The 27,668-nt window shown below is 48.4% G+C and overlaps 1 protein-coding gene across 2 annotated transcripts in view; it reads right to left on the bottom strand.

Moving 5' to 3' along the window:
* Positions 1-27,668, bottom strand: part of GAS7 (growth arrest specific 7) — a 275,238-nt gene that overhangs the window by 121,772 nt on the left and 125,798 nt on the right. Inside the window, exon 1 of one of the 2 annotated variants that reach the window (XM_030800648.1) lies at positions 12,427-12,566. The exons of the other annotated variant lie outside the window; for it this stretch is intronic. The gene's annotated coding sequence lies outside the window, so the exon portion shown is untranslated. Of the gene's footprint in view, positions 1-12,426; positions 12,567-27,668 lie in introns of those variants that run through there. 2 annotated transcript variants of the gene reach the window in all.

Here is a 27,668-nt window from a genome sequence, read left to right as displayed (position 1 = left end):
CGCCTGAAGTCAGGAGTTCAAGGCCAGCCTGGCCAACATGGTGAAATCCTCTCTCTACTAAAAATATAAAAATGAGCCTGGTGTGGTGGTGGGTGCCTGTAATCCCAGCTACTCAGGAGGCTGAGATAGGAGAATCGCTTGAACCCAGGAGAGGGAGGTTGCAGTGAGCTGAGATCACGCCACTGCACTCCAGCCTGGGCGACAGAGTGAGACTCCATCTCAAAAAAAAAATTCCCAGTATCAAGTGGACATATCAGAAACGGCACCCAGTTGAAAAGGCCTCCAAATAGCCCTGATTCTAAGGGACCCCATAGCTTGGTTTCCCCTTCTTGCAGCCATTCATATCCCACTGTGACACCGCGTTCCATCCATCACTGTGTACCAGCCGCACTATTATTTACTCAATATTTTTTTCGAACTGACTTATATCCCACTGAAATATAGTCTGGCCCTAAGCAATAATATCTATGAAATCACAGACTTGATTTGGTTTCTTTCTACTACACACTAAAATAAATATAACTTTAAAACTGTCATCTCCACATGATCTAAAATTATCTCACGGATCCTTAGTTGGAAACTCAGCACACTTTGAGAAATACTGTCTCTGGCTACACATCAATTCACCACGCAGCATCCACAAAGTGGTTCTGGAGATTCTTTTTTTTAATCCAGAAAACCAAACTTGAATTCTCTACTGACCACGTCCCCACAACGACAGGAATGTGGTACCCGGCATGTGCCTGAATCTCTGGGAGATTAAGGGCATGGCAAAAGGAGATGCAGGGGACTTCCCTGCAAGAAGCATCTGACAGCCGCCCCAGGACACTGCCTATCAAACCAACAATAAGAGGAAAAGAACAGGAAAAAACTCATCCAGTCTTAAAAACAAAATCCAAAAATGACAAACAGAATCAGAGAAAAAAAAAGAAAAAAAACTCGAGAACCATGAGGCCAATGAAGGAATGCAGAAAATCTTGCAAACCGCTGGGCGCGGTGGCTCACACCTGTCAACCCGGCACTTTGGGAGGCCGAGGCGGGGCGGATCACGAGGTCAGGAGTTCCAGACCAGCCTGGCCAATATAGTGAAACCTCGGCTCTACTAAAAATACAAAAATTAGCCGGGCGTGGTGGTGGGTCCCAGCTACTCAGGAGGCTGAGGCAGGAGAATCACTTGAACCTGGGAGTCGGAGGTTGCAGTGAGCCGAGATCGTGCCACTGCACTCCAGCCTGGGTGACACAGCAAGACTCTGTCTCAAAGAGAGAAAGAGAGAGAGAAAGAGAGAGAGAAAATCTTGCAAACCAAGATGAGTTGTAAAAGGGGAAGTAAGACTTCACACCTTCACCACTCTCTGCCCATAATCTGAGCTGCATTTCATGCCTCTGCCACTCCGTGTCTCTAATTTGGGATGCAGGATTTGCACTGACCTGAACACTGAGCAGCCAGCCCTCTCCTCCCAGCACAGATGCTGTACCATTTAGGTACAGCAATTCTCGGGAAACTAGACAGCAGGAAGTGCAGGGTAGAACAAGGGGCGTGGGAGGGGTGCTCACAGTTCGGAGAGGTACAGATGCTACAGGCCAAGTCCAGCCAATGCCCTGGCTGCAGGGCATTGAGAAGAGACCCCGGGAACTGTGAGTTTTCACGTTCTCCATCAATTCGGAGTATCAGAGAACCAGATAGTAACATGACAGTTCACCAGGCAAAGGCCAATTCGAAAACAGAAACTGGACTGAGAGATGGGTGCATCATCGAACCTACAGGCAGGTAGCTGTGGGGGGAAGTCAACCTTCCCCCAAGCCGACAGTGTGCCAAGGCTAGTGACAGTCGATACTTTCTGTTGGTACATGCCACGTTTACATAGATCCTGCCGTGTTCAAGAATGCACAAAGAGGGGAAATATGCAAAAGCAGGGTGAGGAAACACCATCCTGAACGCACAAAGGAAGAGCACGTCTCAGAAAATCATTCAGAAGAAAAACTGTCAGGAAACTGTCAGAATGTAAGAAGCTGTGATTTCTTTGAAAGAGGAACAGCAAATCATAACAGAAAAAAAAAGCAGTTCAAATAAAAAGGATGACAAAGATAGTGGATGAGGTGAGGATTATATAAAAATTGCTCATTTAAATCCATATTTAGTTGTAGTTGTAGGTAATTGCAAATATAAACATTTAAATCAGTGACTTGTGGGGCTAACAGGAAAAGTGTCCCCAAATTGCAAAGGACAAAAAGCAAGGAAATCAAGAGTCTACGTAACATATAAGTTTAAGAAATATTCCATTATTAAAGTCCAGAATACGTTAAAATTAATAACCAATTGCAATTAAAATTAGCAATCAATTATCAATAAAATTAATAATCAATTGCAAAAATAATCACAAATCATGCATATAGGCCAGGCACAGTGGCTCACGCCTGTAATCCCAGCACTTTGGGAGGCCGAAGTGGGCAGATCACTTGAGGTCAGGAGTTCAAGGCTAGCGTGGTGAACATGGTGAAACCCTGTCTCTACTAAAAATACAAAAATTAGCCAGGCATGGTGGTGCGCACCTGTAATCCCAGCTACTTCGGAGGCTGAGGCAGGAGAACTGCTTGAACCAAGGAGGTGGAGGTTGCAGTGAGTGGTGATCGTGCCATCACAACCTCGCGTCATTGCAATTGTGCCTGGGTGACAAAGCTAAACTCCGTTTCAAAACAAACAAAAAAACGAAACAAAAAAAATCATTCATATAAACAGGCAAAAAGAGAAAGGGTTACCCAGGAAATCAGATTTTCCTCAGACTTCTCCTCTACCCTACTAGTGGCTAGAGAGCTCTTTCTACTAGAATAAAGGTTCCATACAGCAGGGATTTTGTTTTGCTCACTGCTCTATCATGGTGCATACAAGGCCTGGCGTCACCCCTTGGAAAGTGCTAGAAGACAAATCCCACTGAGTTTAAAGCTTCACAGGGTACAGTCATTGTTATGTCCATTGCTGTGGGTATTCAATAAATATTTGCTGAAGCTAAACTGCAAATATGAATTTTTACCCAAAACTGTGTGTAATTCAAGACATACAAATCCATCAAGTTGTATGAGTATTTCACATGAAAGAAATAGGAAGGTTCTCTTAGAAGCATGCAAGTGAAGACACCACCCCCTTACCCTCCAGGCACTGAGAGAGAAAATTAGGATGACAACACAGCCATGGGGAAGTAATAATACAAATACAATGCATATGTAAGTCATTTCTTGCTCAGTACAGACAAACTCCCAATGCAAAAATCCAGTGACCTGTGTGCTGCCTGGTGGATTTTCCAGCTCATTGGGGGTGAAGATTAGTGCCTTAGTATTTCATTCACCTCCTTTTCTGCTACTGTCCATCCCAGAACCAGGATACGAGTTTCTCCTACAAGGCCAGTGCAGATGAAGCACTGGGCCATGTGTGAGGAGCACGCATAACTGATGTTCCCTTTCTGTCCAGGCGCATGCCAACAATGAGGACTATTCAAGCTTTAGGGACACTGTGCTGGGAGGATCCACAAACAAGAAGTCTTTGTTTTTCGTGTCCACCAAAGCAACACTGTGCTATGTAAGGCACCACAGAGGCCATTTTCTTTGCCGTGGAACTTGTCTTGATTTTCTGCATGTTAAAAACTCATATTGAATGGACCAAGTCTTGTTTTCTTCCTTAAATCGGGTAAGACCAATAAACCACCCCATGGCAATGCTTTCTGTCATCAAAACCTTCTTTATATCATCCTCCCTCTAAGAGCTGTCCCTGCTTTAGAAATTAAAGTATCCAGTATGATCTCAATATGGATAATAGCACTCCCTCACCCAAATGAAGTACTAAAGAAAGACACAGACACATTAACAAAGCTCATCTTTGTATTGGGGGATTCTCTGGTTGTTTCAATTCTATTTCTTTCACCAGTTTTAAAATTTTACCTTATTTAATTTTTTGATTTTTAAAATGTGTTTTGAAATTTTTTTTTTTTTTTTTTTTTTTTGAGACAGAATCTCACTCTGTCGCCCAGGCTGGAGTGCACTGGCGCAATCTCGGCTCACTGCAAGCTCCGCCTGCCAGGTTCATGTCATTCTCCAGCCCCAGCCTCCCGAGTAGCTGGGACTACAGGTGCCTGCCACCACACCCAGCTAATTTTTTGTATTTTTAGTAGAGATGGGGTTTCACTGTGTTATCCAGGCTGGTCTGGAACTCCCCACCTCATGATCCGCCCACCTCGGCCTCCCAAAGTGTTGGGATTACAGGCGTGAGCCACCACATCTGGCCTGAAATTACTTTTAAAATCAGCAAATCATCGTATACAATCCTAAATATACTATATGATCCCAATTATGGAGAAAAATATACACAGCATGAAAAAGAATGCCCCTAATTATTTTCTTATTTCTGTTTTTCTATATTTTCCATGTTTTCTATAATGAGCATATTAATTTTAATGCCTTTTTAAAATTCTAAGCTTATTTTCTATTATCAGCTAGTACATGAATACCACCTTACTAAAAATATTTAAACAAGTCCAATAAAACCCACCTTGACATATCCCATCACACTTGACATCCCCTAAAATGACCACCATTTATCAGGTAGGGTTTATTGTACTATCTTTCAAATGGCAAGACAGTTGGCGGGGTGGGGGGTGGGGGGACTTTATTGTTAAGAAAACAAAGACAAAATGACTTTCTCAACCAATGCAAGGCTAACACAAAAATTAGAGACGGAAGGCACCTTAGTAATCATCTGACCACATCTCACCATTTTACAGATGGGCAAACTGAGGCCCGGAGACAGAGCTTGGACACCGAGTCTCCCCAGTACCCACACAGAGTCCTCTCCTTGCCCTCTGCCCGCCGTAAACCTGGGTGCAGATGTCACCACCATGACTAGAGGGCTAGCACATGGTCAGACGGCACAGCAGAACCAAGGCCCCATTCAGGACCACTCCCCAAGCTGACCTCCACACTGCTGGGAAAGGCGACCCTCTCCATCAGGCCCAGCTCTCTTCTGCTCAAGCACAAGCTACTTCCCATCTGTTAGCAGCCAGGCAGACCCCATGAAAGGAAGGGCCCAGGGAGGAAACATCTGTGTATACAAGAGGGGTGAAGTCATAAGCCCTCTTGACTTTCCCTTTTGGCAAATCCTCTTCTGCCTAATTTTTTTCCCCTACATCATTGAGATGCAAAGCTCCATTCAAACAAGGGGGCCTGGAAGACTCTGGCAGCTTCTAGAAACCAACACTTATATTCTGCTACAGAGATTCTCAAAAGAAGGGATGTCTTGTTGCACTGGGGTGTGGGCGGGGCTAAGAACAGAAGATATATGCCCCGCAAACCACTCAGTTGACCACAGACATCCATGTGCTTACCCCTAAACCCAGCTTCTGCCCTTCAGCCAAGCAGAGAGGAAGCTCAAATGCAGGTTCCACAGCTTCTCAGCCATATAACCTTGGCCAAAGCACTTCACCTCTACAAACCTCATCTTTTTTCTTTTCCACATAGGAAAATGCAGATGCCACCACCCACTTCATAGAATTTTTGCAGGGACTAAATAAGACAGTAGAAACAATGGTAGGTATATATTAGCGTCATCCCATACTTTCCCATCCCCTTGAGAAAAGCCATCAACGGAGGTCACCAACGCTGAGTCACTCGTGTTACACGGACTTTCCCAACAGCAAGGCTATGCTCTCCAGAATGACACCTTCTAACCATTCTGACATAGACTGAGCTGACTGAGGGAACAAGAGAAAGAGCAAGTGAATGACGAGACTAGAATTCAAAGAACCATCAGAATAGGTTCTCATCAATGCTTCGCAGGCCTAGAGCCCTCCAAGTCAATACATTTGGAAAAGACGTGGTTTCTTGGCTCGCATGGACTGTCCACTAAAGTAACTAAAGCCATTAGACAGACAGAAAGCTGACAGAGACAAGCCAGTAAAACTCACAGGGTGGAGAACACACGCAAGTCCACGAGGGCTACAACCATAGAAAGCTGCTGGGGTAAATGAAAACAAGACCCAGAAACAAACATGGTTCTTGACCAAGAACCGCAAACAAACCAGTGCAAGACCCTGGCAAACTTCCGAAAATGGCCGCATATGCCTTCATTTGAACACTCTTGCCATGGGCAAGGACACTCCAAGAAAATATCATACTCCAGATCGATCGCTCAAGCTCCCAATGAGACAGGCTGGATAACAGGCAGGAAAAACGGGTTAAGTTTCCCTTTTTCCCCAGCATTGGATATCCCCCAAATCACATTCACTGCCTTTATCTCACCACTAGATCTTATCTTTTTGTTGTCTTTAGTAGCTAAAGGACCACTGTGGACCAGTAACTTGATATACAGTAGTTTATTTGACCCTTATAAAAACCCTGGCAGGGAAGTATTTATTTTCATTTTATAATCGGGCTAGCCTGAACCCAGTGGTCTGTCTCCAAGGCTGGTGCTAATTCCATCTCACCCCACACTGTCCCCCGATTCCTCCATCTACAATCAGAGAAAGCTGATGGGCTGAATGAAAATGAGCCCCAGAAACAAACCTGGTTCCTGACCAAGAACTGCAAAAGGCAGTTCCCAAAACACTTTCCCATCATACCTGAGGCTCCTCTGCAGCGTCTAGGCATCTGATATCCAAAGGCAAATACTCCAGGGTGGAAGTTACAGTTGAAGCCAAATTGATAATCAGGTAGAAGGTAACAGCAGATTGCCAGTGGGGAGCCTCATTAACCGGTGGGAGGGGTCCCAGCGGGGAGAAACAGGTCTAAGAGGGCGGGTAGGAAACTACCAAGAGAAGCATCTCCACAGCAAAGAGCCGTGACCAGCACCCTCGAGTGAAATGACACCCTAGAAGGATGCCAACTGACTGCCACAGACTGCATAGCTGTGAGTTTTGTTTTTCAGCTGGCTGAGCTGGGAGTCACAGAAGGCAGCCCCTGCCCACCCATGCAAAGCAAGCGGCACAGGCTGCCAGAGGCTCCATCCTCGCCCTGACGCACTCACACTCAGTCACCAGAAAGCCCCTCTCATGTAGGCTGAATTCTGGAAGCTTGGGTTCAACTCTCCAGCCCAGAAGGGGAACCACCTTGCTCTGTCTAGTGGGCCAGGCTCCTCACTTTGGGGCTGTCTCCTGGGCAATTTAGCCCCTGCCCATGCCCAGCTTCTCCTCCCCCGTGCACAGTCACACCTCATCCCCACAGCGGCTCTCTTTTGGGTGGCCTGAGATGAGCGGCCTTCATCCCTTACTCACGGGAGCTCCTCGAGAACAACAATAGCGTCATACTCAAATCCATCCCCAGGCACAGAAAATGTACATAATAAACACACATTGGCTAGACGGAGTTCTTCCTGGTCTCTGAATAGGGTTTTCAGCTCACCTAGAAAGTGGGTTTCTTACTTTCCTGGGGTCACCCAGGCACCAAGGCAGGGGAAGAGAGGGAAAGGAGAAGGCAGAGACAAAAGCACTGCCCATACATTTATCTATTTTACCCTAGGAGGGGTCTGGGCTACTTAAATGCTCTCAGGGGTCCCCAAACCACAAATGAATAAAATGGACCAAGGGGAAAAGATCATCAATGGCTTCGCAGGCCTAGGGCCCTCCAAGTAAATACATTTGGAAAAGATGTGGTTTCTTGGCTCACATGCACTGTCCACTAAAGTAACTAAAGCCATTAGACAGAGAGAAAGCTGAAGGAGGCCAAGTGATCTTCTATAAAAACAGCAGTCTGAGTTACCAATGCTGGATCTGAAATGTACGTATGTGGCTGGCTCTTTGCCTATATGATTTTAAAGAACTGGCATATTTTCACCCAAGGACCCCCAGCACCTGAATGCTTGGTCATCCTGGAGAAGCCCCTGTTTGTAGGGTCACACACCACCGGCCCCATGGGAAGGGAGCCCAGGAACCATCTCTCCAGAACAGTTGAAGGCACCAGGCCTCTTCATCAACGTGGCATCTGTGGAGCCGACAGATGCAAGTGCTGAATCATCTAGAAAAAACGGGACTGAGATTTGCTGAGATCTCAGAATCTGGAAGAACTCCTCCAGCCCTCTCCGCAGGTACCAACTCTGCTTGGAGGGGCACAGCAGTGAGATCCTTAACTCCTCTTTGGCTAGGGAGCCTCACTTCTCTCCCGCATGGGTCTTAAAAGGAGAGGAGAAAGTGACAATAACAGGTGCTGGCGTCCTATCCATCCCCTGAGCATCAGAGTGGTGATTCTCAAGCTTCAGCACGCATTGGAAGGGCTGTTAGGACACAGTCTGCTGGGCCCACCCTCCAAGCTTCTGGATCCGTAGGTTTGGGTACCATCCAACTATCTGGATTTCTCACAAGCCCCCAACTGATGCAGCTGCTGCACACGTAGGCACTCCACTTTGAGAATCACTGGTTTCAAGAGAAAAACAAAGACGGCCTGTTCTAAATCGACCTCTGGACCTAGAAGATTAATCTTTAGGAAACCTAAATTCACTTTCAGAAAGAAAGAGACTCTTTTAACTTTTTTTTTTTTGAAAAGCATGGCCCTCTTACTTTCCTTCTTTTCATAGACATGGGTGCAGGGAATATTTCCTGCTTTCCCTAACCATAAGAAAAGGAATCCAAATGAAATGAATAATGGCAACTGTTGCACTATTGGCCTTAGCGCTGGTAACAGCAGAGATGGGTGGGGACTGCACAAATTGGAAACCCACTACTTATCATCAGCATATTGTTGCCAAGCAGGGCGGCAGGCTCGGTGTTGCTAGAGCGTCTCATTTTTGCAAGAGAAGCTGGAAATCTGGATTTTTAATGTAAAACCTGCAGATTTTAAGATGTTGGCAACTAACTGAAACATTTTTAAATGAAACCATGGGCAACCAAAAACAATACACCACCAAAAAAACCCCCCATGATTCTGCATTTGATTTTGCATACTGGCTACCAGTGTGCAACACCTGATTGTACCTGTCGGGGACCTTTATAAGCAGTTGTTTGAAGAGGGGGTTCCCTGGTTCTAACGAATTGAATACCACCGACCTTAGACTAAAGTACCAATCAGCACGTCTGCTCCATACCACACATCCTTTTAGCCAGGACCTCTTACACTGGTGGGTGCAGCTGGGTGCCAGCTTCCAGGGGATCTGTGAACCCCTTCCAAGGGCTGCAAATGTGTGGCCCGCTCCCACCACCCGAGAACTGGGCTCCCTGATCCTGGGCTTAACCTTTTTTGGAAAGGAAGCACAAGACAAGATTCCTGAGGCAGAAGGGACCCTGGAAAGCCTGTCCTACTCAGCCTTTGGAAAGAGGAGCAGCTCATCAGCCGAGAAGGTTTGGAAGTGGAGGAGGTGTGTAAGAAAGCTGAAACAGGTTAAGGAATGAGGCAAACACCACTAGGAGAAAGCAGTCAGGGGCGACGCCACACATCAAGCAGGCTGATAGAAGAGAAGGAATTTGGGAACGGAGGAGGAAGCCAGCCAGGCACAGTGGCCTGGGGTAGGATAGGTGCACATCCTCGGGTCTGAATGTGAAATGACACAGCCATCGTGGTGAGCAGAGAGATGCCCATGGGTAGCAAGCCCAAGCGCTGGAAGCTAGCACCTGGGAACATGGGGCATGGGGGGAAGGAAGGTTGGATCCACGCCTCGTGGGAGGTGTAAGGTACCCAAACCTGCAGAGGTAGGGAGAGTAGGAACGTGTGCTCTGGGGCCACTGGGAAGAATGCACGGTGATGTGGCCGTAGGCATCCTCACTCTGCCCATAGGAGCTGTCCCCTGGCGGACCTCAGGCCCTGGCCACCTCCCCGTTCCCAGACTTCCCGCTTTCCAACTGGCTTGTTCATCCCTGTCTGTACCGCATTGCACATCAGCTTCCCAAAATGACGTTGCATCCTGATCCTCACCCCACTGAAAACCCGTCCCCTCCCTTTCCAGGTTGGCCAGGTTTTCCCCCACAAGGAAATCGGCAGCCACCTCCTGGAGACAGTCCAGGCCCATTCAGCCACCGCTGGAGGCCAGCAGTTTTCAAACTTTATTTTCAAAGTCCGATTCACAATAAAAAACACATTTTACTTCACAACTCAATATACAAAAGCAAAGCAAAAGTTTCATGGAACAATGCTTGCCCTTGCCACACGTAACACGCTCTGATATTTTTCCGCTCTGGTTTTTGTGCGGGTTGACACTGATTGCTTGCACTGTGTGACTCATGATGTATGGTCTGGAAAACAATGCTTTACCTGGTCCCAATCTCCATTTTTAGAATCTCTTTTTTTAACTCCATCTCAATCAACAACCCCTATAAAGGATTCCTTCATGACACTTTCTTTGACCCGCCAGGTAGAAGTAAATTATCCCCAATTCTGAATCTCCCAGCCCCTGCAGACTGTATATCATTCCTGGGCACTTAGATGATAGTCGTATAATTTTTCTCTTTTATAGAACACGGTCCAATGTCCGGGTGCGGTGGTTGATACCTATAATCCCAGCACTTTGAAATCGCTTGAGTTAAGGAGTTTGAGACCAGTCTGGGCAACATTGTGAGACCCCATCTCTACAGAGAATTTAAACATTAGCCAGGCATGGTGGTGCATGCCTGCAGTCCCAATTACTTGAGGGGCTGAGTTGGGAAGATTGCTTGAGCCCAGGAGTTTGAAACCAGCCTGGGCAACATAGTGACAGCCTGTCTCTACAAAAACTTTTAAAATTAGCCAGGCATGATGGTGCACACCTGTAGTCCCAGCTACTCAGGAGGCTGAGGTGGGAGGATCCCTTGAGCCCAGAAATTCGAGGCTGCAATGAACTATGAACATGCCACTGCACTTCATGCTGGGGAACAGAGTGAGACTCTGACTCTGGAAAAAATAAATAAATAAAAAATAAAAATAAATAAATAAATAAAAGAACAAGGTCTGAGTTTTTGGCTCCAACACTTAAAATATTTGTCAAATGGGCCGGGCGCGGTGGCTCATGCCTGTAATCCCAGCACTTTGGGAGGCCGAGAGGGGCGGATCACGAGGTCAGGAGATTGAGACCATCCTGGCTAACATGGTGAAACCCCAAAAAATTAGCCGGGCGTGGTGGCGGGCGCCTGTAGTCCTAGCTACTCGGGAGGCTGAAGCAGGAGAATGGCGTGAACCCAGAGGCAGAGCTTGCAGTGAGCCGAAATCACGCCACTGCACTCCAGCTTGGGCTACGGAGCAAGACTCCATCTCAAAAAAAAAAAAAAAATCTGTCAAATGTTTGATGTGATAGAAGCCTGAATGACATATTCTGACAGCAATAAGACTGTACTACATTTCATACCATACTAATCAGAAGAGCTGTCTGAAGAAACTCCATCTTCAGACAACTCCTCTGGCTGGGCCAGTGTTCTGACACCGGTGTCACCCTCTCCCAGCCACAGGAGAACAGAGATGTGGCCTGCTATGGTGGGATGCCTTATAGTTTGCAATGCACTCTGCTCTCAGACACATCACGCCCCTATCACAGTCCTCAATAGGTTCACACTGGCCATAACATTGACTCACTGCAATGCCAGGGGAAGATATTTAGCACATCTTGAGGTTAGCTGGGGAAATGGAGATTCAGAAAAGTTGACAAAACGGTCACACAGGTAGAAAGTGGCTGAATCCACGCAAATCCAAGTTTTGTAGATTCAAACTCCCATGCTCTTTCCAGAGGCTGATCCAGATCAAGTTATACAATCCTGTGTTCATTACACGTCTCCGGCTTGCAAAACCGGAAAGGAACATCCGGGCATGCTGTCTGCGCTGTACCCCCTTTCACTTTTGTGTACACCCACACATGGCCTGGTCCCACGACAGAATGCACACAAACGTGGCATGCATGAGTAAGTCAGAAGACTGGTGTGGACCTGGTGTCCCGTGCCACTTTCCCCAGAGCAGCTGCATGACATCTGGCAGAGCGTGTCACCTCCCTGAGCATCTCCCTCATCTAGAACCTGAGGGAGCTGTATCTGCTGGTTCCCAAGGACCTCTCAGGCTTATCCTGAGAACTCTACCATGCCACTTGGAGCCACGTGGCCTCTACAAAATCTCGCTACACTGGGGAATTAAGAAAAGGCAAACTGAGGAGGAGAAGATCCAAAACAGGAAACTGAGGTAAATCCCAGGAAATCAAGAAAAACTCACTTCCCACAGAGCTCATCTCAGATACATCCTCTGCCCAAGTGGCCTTCTCTTCTTTCCAGACCCTTGGGTCACAGTGCGACCCAGACTCACTGGATGCATGAGGAGGACTGACACACAGGAAGACAGAAGAGTCTCCCAGAAGCCCCCAGAGCACAGCCAAACCCTAGCCAAGCAAGAGGTCATCCAAGGAAGTTTTCTCCTCCTACAGGAGTGGTGGCTGCCTCGCACTCAACCTGGTCCAATTAGCTTCAAGCATCTCCATCAAAGATAACCAGCAGAGCCCTGGTTCCAACTCACCTCAGCCTCGTGGTGTGTCCTTATGCAAATCTGACACGCTGGTCATTTTCTGCCACCATCCCCACATCCGCTGCTTCCCCGTGGCATCAACTAATCCACTGTGCAAAGCAGCATTTATATATAGAAAGTTGCAGCCACGCAGGTTAGCATTAAAATAGAGACTTGACGTTGCCGTGGCAACCAAACAAATGATATTCAAAATGAAAGAGAAGTATTCTGCAATCGGGAAAGCATGTCCACAGCCTTCCAGGGCAGCTGGGCCACTTCCCCCTGAGGGTGGGTGGGATGCCTCTGGAGAAGTGCCTGGTCCTGATGAACCTCCACCTCCCCATTAGGTCACCCACTCTGCTTTCAGCTGCAGCCATCATCCCCTGCTCACGCTCCTTCCGGTCTGGAGTGGACCCGAGGCCAAGACACTGAGGGAGTGTGATGATCCAACCAGGTAGAGAAATCTGCAAAAACTCTACTCCTTAAAGCGCCAAGGAGAAGCAGCCCTGGTGCTTTAGTAATGATGCTTCTGGAAACAAGGCTGGCCTTCTGCCACTGCCTGCCACAACGAAGAGTCGAGAGGCCACCAGATAGCCAAGTCACACTGGGCAGGCTTCTGTACCTCTCTGAGCTTCCAGCTTAAAATGAGCCGGGAATGGGAGGAGGGAGCAGCAGCGTAGGGTCTTCAACCTCATGACTCCGGGATGTGCAACTTTTCCCTGCTACCATCACCTCCTTATTCTACATTCCTCTTGGATATTGCTGAAGCCCCAGGGCCAGACAGAAGCTACTGATTCCCAGGTCTGGCACATGGAATAACCCTGTCACTTTCATTCTGTACACCTGGCCACCACCCAGAAAGCCCGCAGTCCCCAAGACAGAATGTCTAGATTCTGGTCTTCAAGGAGCTCCTAACAAGGCTAGGGGCCTTGAACAAATCTTGGACCTTTCTGGGGCTCATTTCTAAATGTCAAAATCAAGTGTGATCTAGAAAGACTTAAATTAAAAAGACTGACAATACCAAGTGCTGGCAAGGGTGCAGAGCAACTGGAATTCTCATACGTTGCTCGTGGGAACACAAAATGGTATGGTCCTTCTGCAGGGCAGTGTGGCAGTTTCCTGCAACATTAAACATACATTTCCCATGTGGCCCAGCGATCCCACATGTAGCCTGTGTTTCTGAACCAGGAGCGACTTTGTCCCCCGACCGAGGACATTTGGCAAGCCTTGGACAGATTTACGGGTTATCATGATGGAGGTGGGAGAGGCTGAGGGAGTGCATTAGCTCCCTGCAGAGACACCTGTTGTTTCCAAAGAGACACCTAGAACCAAGAGTACCTCTGACCTAAGCTGAGGGCCACAGAAGGGCCTTGGCTGTGCAAATCCACTGAAGGCTCTGTAAATGGCCTCCCTTCTGACCCAGCCCAAGCTCCTAAGCCGGGACCAAAACTGACTGTGCCAATCTGCTTCCCTCTCCTGGAGCAGTTCCCAAACCAAATGCAAACCTCATGGTTGCCCCACTGAACCCTGGAAGAACACAACTTCCTACTTACCCAGAACAACAACTTCAAAGCCACTTTGCATGGTTGCTGGCTCCGAAGCCACACAGAGATGACGGATTACAAGGATGAAATCAGAACCATATGGATTTCATATTCAGCAAAATAAACAGAATTACAGCATTGGGGTTGGGCTCAAGAAACCAGGGGGCTGTGTGTTTGGCCCAGAGCCCAGGCTTGGTGGCCCCCAGCATGGGCTGGGCTCTCCCGGCCTCTCCTCCCCACCCATGACTCCCACAAACAGCGCCAGGGGCGTCCAGCCTGCTGTCTGCCCCTCCCTGCCAAGGCCCCAGCGAGCAATCCTGCTTCGGCTGACATTTTCGTGTTTTATTGAGTTTTTTTATATCCTCTTTTATGGCACAGTTGAAGATAGTTCAGCTTCTTTTCTAGCTTCATCCAAAGATGCACACAAGCACCGACAGGAATGCTGTGTCGTTAATGACAGTGTGACAGCTCTGGAGCCTCTGGGGGGAAGCTGTGGGAGGGGGCAGCTGTGGCACCCACCCCCTTTCGGGCCCCTGGTTCATTTCTCCCACAGCGAACTGTGCTGGGCGTTCCCACTCCCAGCCTCCCTCTCAGCCCAGAACAGAGAAACTCTTTCCTCTCCTGGTTTCTAGGGGAACAATATGGCACTCCATGTGTAGCCTGTGTTTCTGAACCAGGGGCAATTTTGCCCCCGGGGCCAATGGGGCAATATTTGGTGACATTTACTGGCCAAGGATGCTGCTAAACACTCAACAATGCACAGGACCGCCGCCCACAACAAAACAATCATCCAGCCCGAAATGTCAACAGCAACACGGCCGAAAACCCTGGTACAGACACGCTGACCAGGCTTCAGTTGGTTTCCCGCGCTCCCGACCGAGGTGCATGTCCACAGAGGGATCAAGCTCGGGACTTTTAGAGATCACAGACAAGTTCTGACCTACATGAAGCAGGAAATTTACTATTCTGGTAATTACTTTAAAGTAAATTCTAGGCTTGGCACAATGATTCATGCTTGTAATCCCAGCACTTTGGGAGGCCAAGGCGGGTGGATCACTTGAGGTCAGGAGTTCAAGACCAGCCTGGCCAACATGGCAAAACCTCGTCTCTACTAAAAATACACAAATTAGCTGGGCATGGTGGTGCGTACGTGTAATCTCGACAACTCAGGAGGCTGAGACATGAGAATCACTTGAACCCGGGAGGTGGAGGTTGCAGCGAGCTGAGATTGAGTCACTGCACTCCAGTCTGGGCGACAGAGTGAGACTGTCTCAAAAATAAAATAAAATAAAATAAAATAAATTCTACAACTGATCGGGATATCATTTGATCTTCCAATGATTCTCCATGGATATAGAGAAAAGTTAAACAAACTTTAAAAACATAAAATGCATCTTGCCCATAGAAACCACACGAACACAGTGGGCACAGATCATTTAAATATCCCGATGTGAATAACTTTAAATAACACAGCTAATTCTGCTTTGCTGGTGGGTTGCTTTTTGGTCTCAGAAATCCCTGAACCAGCAAATCAGGGCTGCTCACATCCCTATTCTCTCCCTTTCCTTTCTTCTCTCCCCCAGGAGTGCTGAGCCACCATGAGCTGACGCTAATTCCTAATGACCCTGCAGATCTCAGCTCCCACCGCAAATGCCCTCTCACCCCCCAGGAGCCTGTGGGTAGCCGAGCAGTCCTGCACAACGTGGGTGAGGCCTGCAATACTCGGGGCAGCCCAGGGGAAGGCGGGGATGTCCAGGGAGCTCCATCCACACTGTGTAGACATCAGGGGGCACACAGTAGGATGGACCCCTCCTGGACCCCTTCCCCCAGCAAAGGCAACCCTTGCCTCACTTTGTGCTCCCACTTACCTGCTGGCTGGGTTTCCCAGAGTGGGCCAAGAAAGGGAAGCAGAGTGGCTCTGTGGTGGTTTCATGGGGTTTCCCCCAGAGGAACAGACAGGCAGAGCTTGCTAATGCCACTTCTTTGTCATTCTTGCAAAAGGAGTGCCTGCTCCTGTCTACCTCTATCAAAATAATAGGCAACGGCATGGTGGCACCTGGCACACGTGTGTGTGTGTGTCTGTGCACGTGTACACGCATGATACTCACAAAGACATCCCATGTCCTACACCACAGGAGAGCCCCTGCCATCCTGCTCTCTCTGCTGAGGAAACCTCTTATTTAACTTCTCTGTTGCAATGATCCACCATTTTCTGCCAAAGCTACCATCTCTGCTTCAAAGCAGGGAAGCAGCAGCTCCAGCAAAGCCCTGACAAATCATCTAGGTTCTACAATTATGCTTATTCCAGAGAATGAATTCAAGGTTCGAACAGTTCGGCAGTTTGCCCCAGGCAAAATGGGGCAGCGTGCATACACTTAAACAGCTAATAATCGCGGTGCTGAGATCAGGGTGTCAGGGTGAGGACCTTGTCCAAGGTCATGCTCCTAACAAGATAAGACACTGAGGGCTGAGCCCTGCACATCTGGCTCTGCAACTCTTAACGCATCACCTCCACTCTAACCTGTTCACCACGGCAGCTTCCTGACCACCCTCTAGTATGCTCCACCTGGGTCACCCTCCCTGGCCAAATGCTTCCTTCAAGACACTCAGGTCATGGGCTTCCCCTTGCACGGGTGGTGAGGCGGGCAGAGGAAGCGTCTTCTTTTTCATCCAGCCACAGCAGTTCCTTTGTTGCCTCAATGCCCCCAGTGAGTCACCTCCTCCAAAGGCCATTGCCAAAGAGAGCCCCATTTTAGCATGAGCGCTCGTCCCCACTTCCCTTTTCCATTTCCCAACATGGCCCTCACCAGCTTGAACATCAGTCACATACGTGCCAACAGAAGTTCAAAGATGCTCTGATAATATGATTTGTAAACATGAGGTCCCAGCGGCGGCGGCTGCTGCAGCTTCTTGGCTCTCTCACTCAATCCCCTACACCTTCTGGGGCCTCCGGATCGACATCTTCATTTCCTGGGCTCTACAACACGCAGGGACTGTGAGTCTGCTTTTCACACATGGGAATCTCGTGCCAGAGGCTGGGGCAGAGGGAAAGCCTCACAGCATGATCTGGCATTTCCAAGCACACCCTGGGGATCTGTGAGCTAAAAAGCACAGCAGGCTCTCGTAGCATCTGTATGCTGTGTGGGCCTGCCCAGTGGCCATACGTACCCTGGCTTCTGAAAGAAGCACCCTGATTTTTCTACTGTGGAACCACCTTACCCCATTCTCAGCCCTCGAGGTTTCCGGGAGCAAGTGGCTCCTGCCTGGCCAATTAGCACGTGCCCTCTCCCCAACCACAGTACTAGTTCACGAAGGGGCACATTACCCATCTGGGGCTGGATACCCGGAATTTGGTTTTGGAATTACTGGGGAAAGATGTACTACTATGACAGGATGCAAGCCTGAAGCTGCCGATGGTCACGTTGACACCTTGCAGGAAGTCTCACTGAGAAAGGAGCCAATGCAGAAGGAAGGGGGCTGATGAGGAAGAGAGGGAATCAGAGACAGAGAAACATCAGACTGCTGACACTGTTTCAGCCACTTGATCAAACCATGCCTGAAGCTGAACTTCCTGGGCCTGGTCCTTTTTTTTGTTTGAATCCAATTTGAGTGGGATTTCTTTTCATTGGATCTCGCTCTGTCCCTAGGCTAAAGTATAGTGGTACAATCACAGCTCACTGCAGCCTCAAACTCCTAGGCTCAAGTGATCCTCAGCCTCTCAAGTACCTGGGACTACAGGTGTGTGCCACCACACCTACTGAATTTATTTTTTATTTATACAGATGGGGTCTCACTATGTTGCTGAGGCTGGTCTCAAACTCCTGGGCTCAAGTGATTCTTTTGCCTCAGCCTCCCAAAGAGCTGGGATTACAGGCCTAAGCCTCAACAGGATTTCTGTAACATTTAATAGAAAGAGTCCTGGCTAACAGTTCCTTGGTAAAGGGCAAGGTATACAGATAGCAACAATCAAAACTAAAGAACATAAAGCAGGGAGAATTTAGAGATTTGGTTCCTTTCTTGAGCCTGCACTTGTGGGTAAGCTTCTCTTCCAAAGATATCTGCATTTCTGAAAACCTTCCTTTGGCCACTATAACACTTGGTGTCTTAAAGCAACAGCAATGTATTCTCTCACAGTTCTGGATGCCAAGCGTCCAAAAATTAGTATCACTGAGCTGAAATCAAGGTATTGATAGGGCCATACTCCTCCCAGAGGGTCAAGGGGAGAACTCAGTCCCTGACTCTTTCAGCTCCTGGTGGCCGCTGGCATTCCTCGGCTTGTGGCTGCACCACTCAAATCCCTACCTCCCCAATCATACCCTTTGTCTTCTGTCCGTAGTCAAACCTCCTTCAGCTTCTCTCTTAGAAAGATGCTTGTGATTGCATTTAGGGCTTACTCGGATAACCCAGGAAAACCTTCTCAACTCAAGATCCTTAACTTCATTGTACCTGCAAAGACCTCTTTTCTAAATAAAATAACATTCCCAGGTTCTGGGGATTAGGACACAGACATATCTGGGAGAGCCATTATCAGCTGCCCTCATCAGGCCAAGTCGGACCATGGATCAGAAATGTTGCTGTCAATACTTCTGATACTTCCCCAGGTCCCCCTGGCTGGGACCTCTGGGGCCAACTGTGCCAGTCACATAGCACTGGAAGAAGAAAAAGAAGAAATAGCCAGAATGTTGGAGCTGGACTCAGAGTGGAAGCTATGCAAGAGCACAGAGTGCCAGGGAGGTTGAACAGGATTGAGGGTCCCAAAGGAGGCCTATCTAGAGCTCAAGTTAGGGGGCTGTATGCTTGGGGCCAAAATGTAACTTGACCTTGAAATAAGATTAAGGGAATTAGCGTATACCCCTCTCCATACCCCCATTTCCCCAGTGACCAGATTGCTATGGCGTAGGGTAGGAAGGCACCATCGATAGTGGAAGTGGGAGGGAGAGGAAAGCAGGGATTGAGGAAACGCAAGAGAGACTGTGACAAGGAGCCAAGGCCAGGCTAATTTGTTGCCCAGACTGGAGCGCAATGGCACGATCTCGGCTCACCACAACCTCCGCCTCTCGGGTTCAAGCAATTCTCCTGCCTCAGCCTCCTGAGTAGCTGGGATTACAGGCATGTGCCACCACGCCCGGCTAATTTTGTATTTTTAGTAGAGATGGGGTTTCTCCATGTTGGTCAGGCTGGTCTCGAACTCCCGATCTCAGGTGATCCGCCCACCTCGGCCTTCCAAACAGCTGGGATTACAGGCGTGAGCCACCACGCCCAGCCTGGTCAGGCTACTTTTTTTTTTTTTTTTTTTTTTTTGCAGAGACGGACTCTTGCTATATTGCCCAGGCTGGTCTTGAACAGCTGGCCTCAGGCCATCCCCTCACCTCAGCCTCCCAAAGCACTGGGATTGCAGGTGTGAGCCACTGTGCCTGGTCTACGAGGTCAATTTTTTTAAAAACAGCTAACTATTTATTTCAAGGTCTATTAATTAGGAAAAAACATATAACTAGTTCAGAAAGCCTGAGATGTGACTGTCATTCTGTAGGACATCACGGCAGCCTTCCTCTGCTTGGACTGGCTCCTGGGGTCACTGAATTTTGGAGTCAGGGGGAGCATTTCTAGGTCACCAAGTCCTGACAGTGTAGTGGTGAAGAGAGTAGACTTGGGAGGCAGACTGCCTGGGTTCAAATCCATGCTTTGCCAGGACAAGTTGCTTGATCTAGCTGGACAATCTCAAGTCAGCAATTCCCGTGAAAACAAAAAATAATAATGATATAAGTATTAATAATAATACCTGTTACAAGGATCAAATGAGTTAATAATGTACATAAAGCATTAAAAATTGGCCTCTCCTTGCTGACACTGCAGGCAAGTGAAAGCTCCTTCTCCCAACTCCACGGTTCTGCCATCCTTTATAAAAGGCTCTGATGAAATCTGGGGGAGGGATGGGGTTGGGGGAGTGGAGTTTCCAGCCCACCACGGCAGAGGCTCCTCTGCCTTCCATTTTATTCCAACTCGCTTCACTTCTTCATGCAGACAAGTGCCCCACTTCTTTTTTTTGAGACGGAGTCTCACTGTCGCCCAGACTGGAATGTAGTGGCGCGATCTTGGCTCGCTGCAACCTCCGCATCCTGGGTTCAAGCGATTCTCCTACCTCAGCCTCCCAAGTAGCTGGGACTACAGGCGCATGCCACCACACCCGGCTAATTTTTGTAGTTTTAGTAGAGACGGGGTTTCACCATGTTGGCCAGGCTGGTCTCGAACTGCTGACCTTGTGATCCTGCCTCGGCCCGCCAAAGTGCTGGGATTACAGGTGCCCGCCACCACACCTGGCCAAGTGCCCCACTTCTGAGCTTACCTCAGCCCTATACCCCCACCCCCTCTGGCTAGGGGGTAATCAGAAGGAAGACCAAAAGGACCAATGCTGAATACTTGCCTGGTGATTCACACAGAACAATCAGGCCAACCTTAAGCTAGGAATGTCTGCAAACACCTGTCCTAGTCCCCCTACACCATGACAGTTCTTTGAAAACACAGCCCAGACACTCTCCATTAACCCTGCCCAGCCCTGGCTCAGGGTGGGCCTGATTGGAGACCATTAACCCTCTCCTGTAAGTCTAAACAGAGGCTCAAACCGGGAGAAACAGATTCATACATAACTGAATCAGCCCCTTCAGAGGGAAGTTGATATCGACATTCCTTAACCTTGACACTAACCACTGAGGTGTGGTCACTGTTACATTTTGTAAAGAATCGGGGTGTGGCCTCTCTGATATTATAGGTCCAAACCAATGGTCTCTACCTTGGTCATTCCCGTGAAAACTATTTTGGGATTGTGCTCTGTCCTTCAGAGGCTTAACACAAACCATACCTGAGACTTCGGCCACACATAAACACACCCCAATACTTCCTCCCAAACCTTTTAAGCTGCTTTGTGCGAAGCACAGTGACATCACACAGCACCCCAAAGAGGGACAGGCACCCCCATATGTGCTTGATAGACCGGCTCTTCCCAGAAGCATCACCAACTCCTTCAGGGCGCTTCCCTAAGTTTGATTCTAGGAGAACTTTTGCGGAACCTTTGCTAGGAAGCCCCTGACCCATTGAACCAGGATGACCCACTGACCTAGATGAAGCCCTGAGTTTCCTTCCCTGACCTGAAGACAGAGGCAGGCTATGCTGGGAGTCCCCAAAACCCCCCTCAGCTCTGATGTTTCCCAGAACGACTCATGGGACTCAGCATATGTTTTACTTCTGATAAAGACTTATGGCCAGACACAGTAGCTCACACCTGTAATCCCAGCACTTTGGGAGGCTGAGGCAGGAGGATCGCTTGAGGCCAGGAGTTCAAGACCAGCCCAGACAACATAGCAAAGCCCTGTCTCTAAAAACAAACAAACAAAATTTGCGAGGCATGGTGGCACGTGCCTACAGTTCCAGCTTCTCGGAGGCTGAGATGGAAGGATTGCTTGAGCCCAGGAGTTTGAGGCTGCAGTGAGCTAGGACTGTACCACTGCACTCCAGCCTGGGTGACAGAGTGAGATCCTGTCTCTATTTTTTTTTTAAGAGTCTTATTACAGCAAAAGGATACAAAGCAAAATCAGTGAAGGGACACAGAACCTGGGACAAGGTCCTGAGAAAACCAGGTGCAAGTTCAGGAGTCCTCTCCCAGCAGAGTCACATAGGATGTGCCTAATTCCTCCAGCAGTGAGTCCTGATAGCATGTGTAAAACATTGTCTAGCAGGCAAGCTCATTACAGACTCAGTGCCCAGAGTTTTTATAAGGAGCTGGTCATGCAGGCATCCCCTGCCTAGCATAAACACAAATTGCAGACTCCCTGAAGAAATCCAGGTATTCAGCACAAACCGTATTACTTACATGAACTAAAGTTTAGAGAACAGCCACCCTTACTATTTAGGGAATAGTAGGAGCCCTTCCTAAATGCAAGTTCCCAGACACCAGCCAAGGGCCAATGCGGCAAGCAGGCCTTTCTAAGGAGGGCACCCCGACCTGCTATGTTGACTCTCTCTGCACAGTGTCCGTGGAATGGTTACTTGAAGGGATCTCCCCTTTTGTCTGGCCCATCCAGTGGCAGAATCCTGCCACTAAATCCTCGACAGGTAACAAGCCTCTCAAACACTTGTGTGGACAGGGAGCTCATTCCCTCACAAAGCCTCCTCTTCCATGTTCCATGCCTGTGATCCTTGCTAGCCCAGGAACACCAGCCTCTGAGTTCAGTATTTCATGCCAATAAACACTTCACATAATCACCACCACTACTATGATGCTGGGTCGGGCCTTGCGCCAAGCACATGACAAGCACGAGCTCAGTTAATATTAATGTTTTATGATGGAGTCAACTACGCCTTAGAGACGCAAAGTGACTTGCCCAAGGTCACAGTGTTAATGGCTTTGAACTCTGGTCCATTTGACCCCACGGCCGGAGACCCTAAACCTCCCACACGCAGTATCTCCTGGGATCCTATCTTTCACTGATCACTATTATAATGTTCTGCACACTCTCATACCACTTTTCCCTCTTATTTGCTAGTATTTTTAGTTGACTCACTTTTTTCTTTTAAAAATTGCACTGAACAGAAAATTTATGTGAGTCTCTGAATGGAAAACTAGTGACATTTGCCAGAAATCTATAATAACCATAAAAATAACCACAACAAACACCAAGCAATGTTATTCAATCTTTGCTGGATACTGCTACCTGCTGAGGCCTGCCCTCACCCGGCACCTCCCAAAACTTTCTCCTCAATGTAATCAGAAGCAAAGAGAGAACTGCAAAAGGAATACCATTCTCTGGATGTGATTCACTGGTACTGATAGTCTCGTCCATAGGCCACCTAAACCCATCTTGGCACAGCATCTCGGGAAATGCTATACTAGACCATAGGCACTAGATGACCTGCCCTGTTGAGCTCACTAGTCCCAGCACGGACTCCTAGCTTTCTATGCACCCCACTCCCCTATCCCCAGTCTTGAGGTTTGTTCCATCTCCTTCCTCTCTCATTCACTCTCATTTATTCTCCAACTTTTGTGGCCACTAAGTCCTGGGAATCATCCAGCCACCAGCCTGGGTCAGCTGCCCAGCCTTCCAGCCCAGCTCTCCCTTCATTCTCTCTCTTTTTTTTTTTTTTAATAATTTTTATTTTTTGGAGATGGAGTCTCGCTCTGTCACCCAGGCTGGAGTGCAGCGGCACAATCTCAGCTCACTACAACCTGCGCCTCCCGGGTTCAAGCGATTCTCCTGCCTCAGCCTCCAGTGTAGCTCTGGGACTAAAGGCCTGCGCCACCATGCCTGGTTAATTTTTGTATTTTTAGTAGAGACGGGGTTTCACCATGTTGGCCAGGCTGGTCTCGAACTCCTGACCTCAGGTGATCTGCCCGCGTCAGCCTCCCAAAGTGCTGGGATCACAGGTGTGAGCCACTGTGCCCGGCCTCCCTTTATTTTCTTTCTGTTTTCATGGGCTCTGCTCAGCTTACCAGGCTACTGGCCTGGTCTTGCAGAGAGAATGCCAGCAAAGATTCCGTCCCTCCTGCCCTACTTTAAATCTAGGGTCTAGGGAGAGGGAGGCAGAGGCAGAATGGGGACATCACAACCTAGGGGACAGAGGTTGAGGTGGGGGCGAAGGAAGAGCATACAGAGAGCAGAAGTCGGAAATGTGCTATTAGGTTGGTGCAAAAGTAATTGCATTTTTTGCCATTAAAAAATGGACAAAATCGCAATTACTTTTGCACCAACCTAAATATTTCTCTAGAAACCAAGGACTCCCACATCCCCATTGCTGTCTGACTCCTACACAATCCTCTGGCCTGGCATCTGGAACACCTGCTCAGCCCAATCATGAACTCAAAGGTGCCACCTGACTGGGTCAGAGGGTCCCACACAGAAGCCAGTTGGTGGGGTGTTCCCAGCCAGCAGGACCACAAAGAACTCCAAGCAGAGAGAACCAGTGAGGCGACTTGAGAGCTCAGGCTCATGAGGCAAACAGAGCTGTGTTTGAGTCCCAACTCCACCATCCCCCTGGGGCAAGTGGCTTTGCACATCTGAGAAATGGAACCAAAAATATCACATACTACTCAGGGTTGTTGTGGGAAGATGCGAATCACCCTGGGTCTGTGCCCAGGATACATTATTTTCCCAGAGCTGGCCGTGGGACTGGGGCCACAAGAACAGAAAATGGGTGAAGGCAAAGTACAAGCATAGTCACCCCCGTGTCATAGAGAACAGCCAGACAAGAGGAGGTGGGTGCAATCGGAGGCAGCGTCAGACAGCTGAGGGCTCACCCTGCAGACCAGAGGCTGCCTACAGGACTACTGCATGTGCTTTGCTTGACCTGCAGACCTTTTAAAAAAAAAGTTTTGACTTAGCTTCAAGCATACAAAAACCAAGAAAGGTCTTGTGAAAAAATAAATAAAGGCCAGACACAGTGGCTCATGCCTGTAATCCCAGCACTTTGGGAGGCCAAGGCAGGCAGATCACTCGAGGTCAGGAGTTCGAGACCAGCCTTGCCAATATGGTGAAACCCCTTCAAATAATAACAATAATAAACAAAAATTAGCTGGGCATGGTGGCACGTGCCTGGAATCCCAGCTACCTGGGAGGCTGAAGCAGGAGAATCGCTGGAACCTAGGAGGCGGAGGCTGCAGTGAGCCAAGATCGCGCCACTGAACTCCAGCCTGGGCAACAGAGACTCCATCTCAAGAAAAAAAGAAAGAAAAAAATAATAAAGATTTCAGTTGTCTCTTGAAAACTCAGGTGGGCCATACTGCAGGTGCTATCAACAGGATGAGGAGAAATGCTGCCATGTTCTCCACCATTCTCCATCACAGTAGTCTGCAACCCTGGCTGCCCATGAGAGTCACCTGAGAGCTCAGAAATGCCCTAAGAAGCCGCTGTCCCATTAAACCAGGATCCCTAGGGCTGGAGGTGGGGGCTGATCTGAAGTCATTGGCCCTGAGGAAGCACCTCTACCTGCCTCACTCAGCGCTATTACCTGCCCGGCCCAGATGTTACCTGCCCCGATAGCTGGTTCAGGCCAAGATTCAGGAATAAGGAAAGACTGGGGCCCCGGAAGACAAACCCAGCACGCAGGCCCCTGCCGGCAGCCCCAGCTTTAACTTAGTCCACTCCACAATATCTTCACTGGAGGGGATGAGGAGCTGGCTTGGCATCCCTGTTCCCCTCCCCCAGCCTTCACCCATAGCTGCATTACCTCTATCCACCCTGAGAAGGACAAAGCTCCTGAAGGCCAAGGCTGTGTGTGGAGAAGAGCCAAGGCAGGAGTCCCATGGGCATTCAAGTTCCAGGTTCTCCTGCTGTCTAACAGATGCTTCTGCCTTCAAATATGCTTTCCCTAAAACCCTACAGCCACACCATCACCTTAGAAACCCCTGGTTCCATCCCTCCCTGAGAAAAGCATCTATCTGTCCACAAGCCTACCCCGATCCACAGGAGTCGGTATAAATGTAAGGGAAAGAACAGACCAGACGGCATGCCAGCACCATTTCCGAGATGTGATGGGGAGAGAGGCTCGGCGAAGTGCCGGCGCCCGAGGTCTGTCTGGCCCCGGGATTGGTGCATTAGCGGCTTATCTGCAATTTGGGGTATTCCCCACTGGTTTTGTGCCATTTCTCTAAAAACGGGGAACTAAAAAAAAAGAAAACAAAAACAAAAAAACAAAGTGGCGTCATCACTCCCAGGCCCATTCCATCATTCTAAGCCAATGGAGCGAAGTGGTCTGTGTCTAACCCAGGGCAGGCGGCACGACGGAAACAGAAATGGTGGCCCTCCCCGGCCCAGGACCAGAGTGACAGCAAGGCAAACGCTCGCCGGAATGAGGCAAGGAAATGGGATTTTGATTGCATACATAAAGTGTGGCACAGCCAGAGAACAGTGACAAGTGACGTGTGAATCACACAGATGAGGGCTTCCCAGGACTCGACGTGTCCCAACAGGCCGTGTGGCTCAGCCTGAGAAACAAGAAAATGAGGGCAGATGTAATCACCATGCAGGTACCTCAGCGAACTAATTCCACCCCAGGGGCTCTGACACAGCTGGAGACAGGCCTGCTTCAGGATGCACAGTTTAAGGTCAAGGGTCACTCCTCCCCAGCCAGTGCAGGCTTGGATCCTTCACACTCACTGGTAACAATCCTGAAGTCAGAGCACAGGACTTATTCTCCAAGCACAGGATCATTTTGCTGTCCTCAAGCACCTGGGGAGAGCAGGTGACAATCTACATCTTGCTACTGAAAGCCTTGCTGTTATATAAGACGTGGTCCATAGACCAGCAACACTGAGCTTGTTAGAAACACAGCATCTGCGCCCCGCTCCCCCCAAGACCTCCTACATCAGACTGTAGTTTAACAAGCGCCCCAGGTGAATCGTGCGCACATTCATGTTTGAGCAGCACTAATTTAAAGCTTATGAGCTATTTTACCAGTGCACAAGGGAATTTCTAGGTACTACTAGGTACCGATCAAGTGCGTGACAGCTACACGGGCGCTTGAGGAATTTCGAGACAGTTTCAGTCGAGGCATCTCACCCTTTTTTCTCAATTGAATTCAAGGCTGCAGCTACTTCCTCAGTTCTCTAGCTCACTTATCAACCAAGGCGATCTCAGATGAAAATGTTTTCCCATAGCCATTAAGCCTGGCAGAGTAACATCTCAGGATGTATTTATCCACCTGTTTACTTATTTATCTGTGCTTCACGCTTACTCAAACATTTATTGGGCACCTACTATATGTCAGGCGCTGAGAATATGCAGATGAATGACCCCAGCCCTGTCCCAGGCAGAGCTTACTTTCCGGAAGAGAGAAAGATGGCAGGCAGCCACGCGGCAGTGTGATGGATGTATGCAATGATAACAGGAGAAAGCAGGTGCTGAGAAAGGAGTGGGCATCCAGAAAGTTCCGGGGAGGGGTGGTACTGCCCAAAGGTCATCGTAAGGACAGGCTTTCTCCTTGCCAGGCTTTTCTCTGCTTTTCTTGCTCCCTCCCATCTTGCTTTCTGCTGGATTGATTGCATATTCTTTATTCCCCCTCCTTCCACAAACTTTGCATTTATAGAGTCTATTTATACCACTTAGGTGGTTACACTGACATTTTTAACATGTACACTTGACTTCAAGCAGAAAGCTAATCAATAGCTCTTTTCTCCTTCTGAATAATACAAAACCCTGGAAGGGTTTCACTTCGATCTCCTCCCTCCTACCTTCTCAGTGTTGGGTAGCATGAATCAGACAAAGATGCTATTTTCCCCCAAGTTCTGGAACTCTCTGGTTATTTGTTCTCTCCTGCCACTGACAATTTTCCAGGAAAATAAAAATTCCAAATTGACTCATGAGGAAATAGAAAACCTGAATAGGTCTATAACCTTCAAACAAATTGATTCGGCAGTCTGAAATCTACCTTAATAAACTGTACCTGTCGGTGTGGTTTTACTGATAAGTTTTCTCAAATCGTTAAGAAAAAAGACTTAATCCAATCTCCTCCAGAAATAGAAAACATTCAGCTCCTTTTTATAATGCCCTGATATCAAGTTCAAAGAAAAACAATGGGAGAAGAAAGGAAGTAAAAGCTCCTAACACCTCACCTAGAGAATAGGTGTAAAAATTATAAATAAACGTTAGCAAATCCTGGAAATGCAGAGATATTAAAATATCAGAGAATTTATTAAACTCACCATATCAAAAGAAACTACAAGAA

This window comes from Nomascus leucogenys, chromosome 19 (assembly GCF_006542625.1).
Source record: "Nomascus leucogenys isolate Asia chromosome 19, Asia_NLE_v1, whole genome shotgun sequence".
In the NCBI taxonomy this organism is placed as follows: Eukaryota; Metazoa; Chordata; class Mammalia; order Primates; family Hylobatidae; genus Nomascus; species Nomascus leucogenys.
The sequence above is the reverse complement of the archived record's forward strand: the minus strand, read 5'-3'. Positions and strand labels throughout refer to the sequence as shown.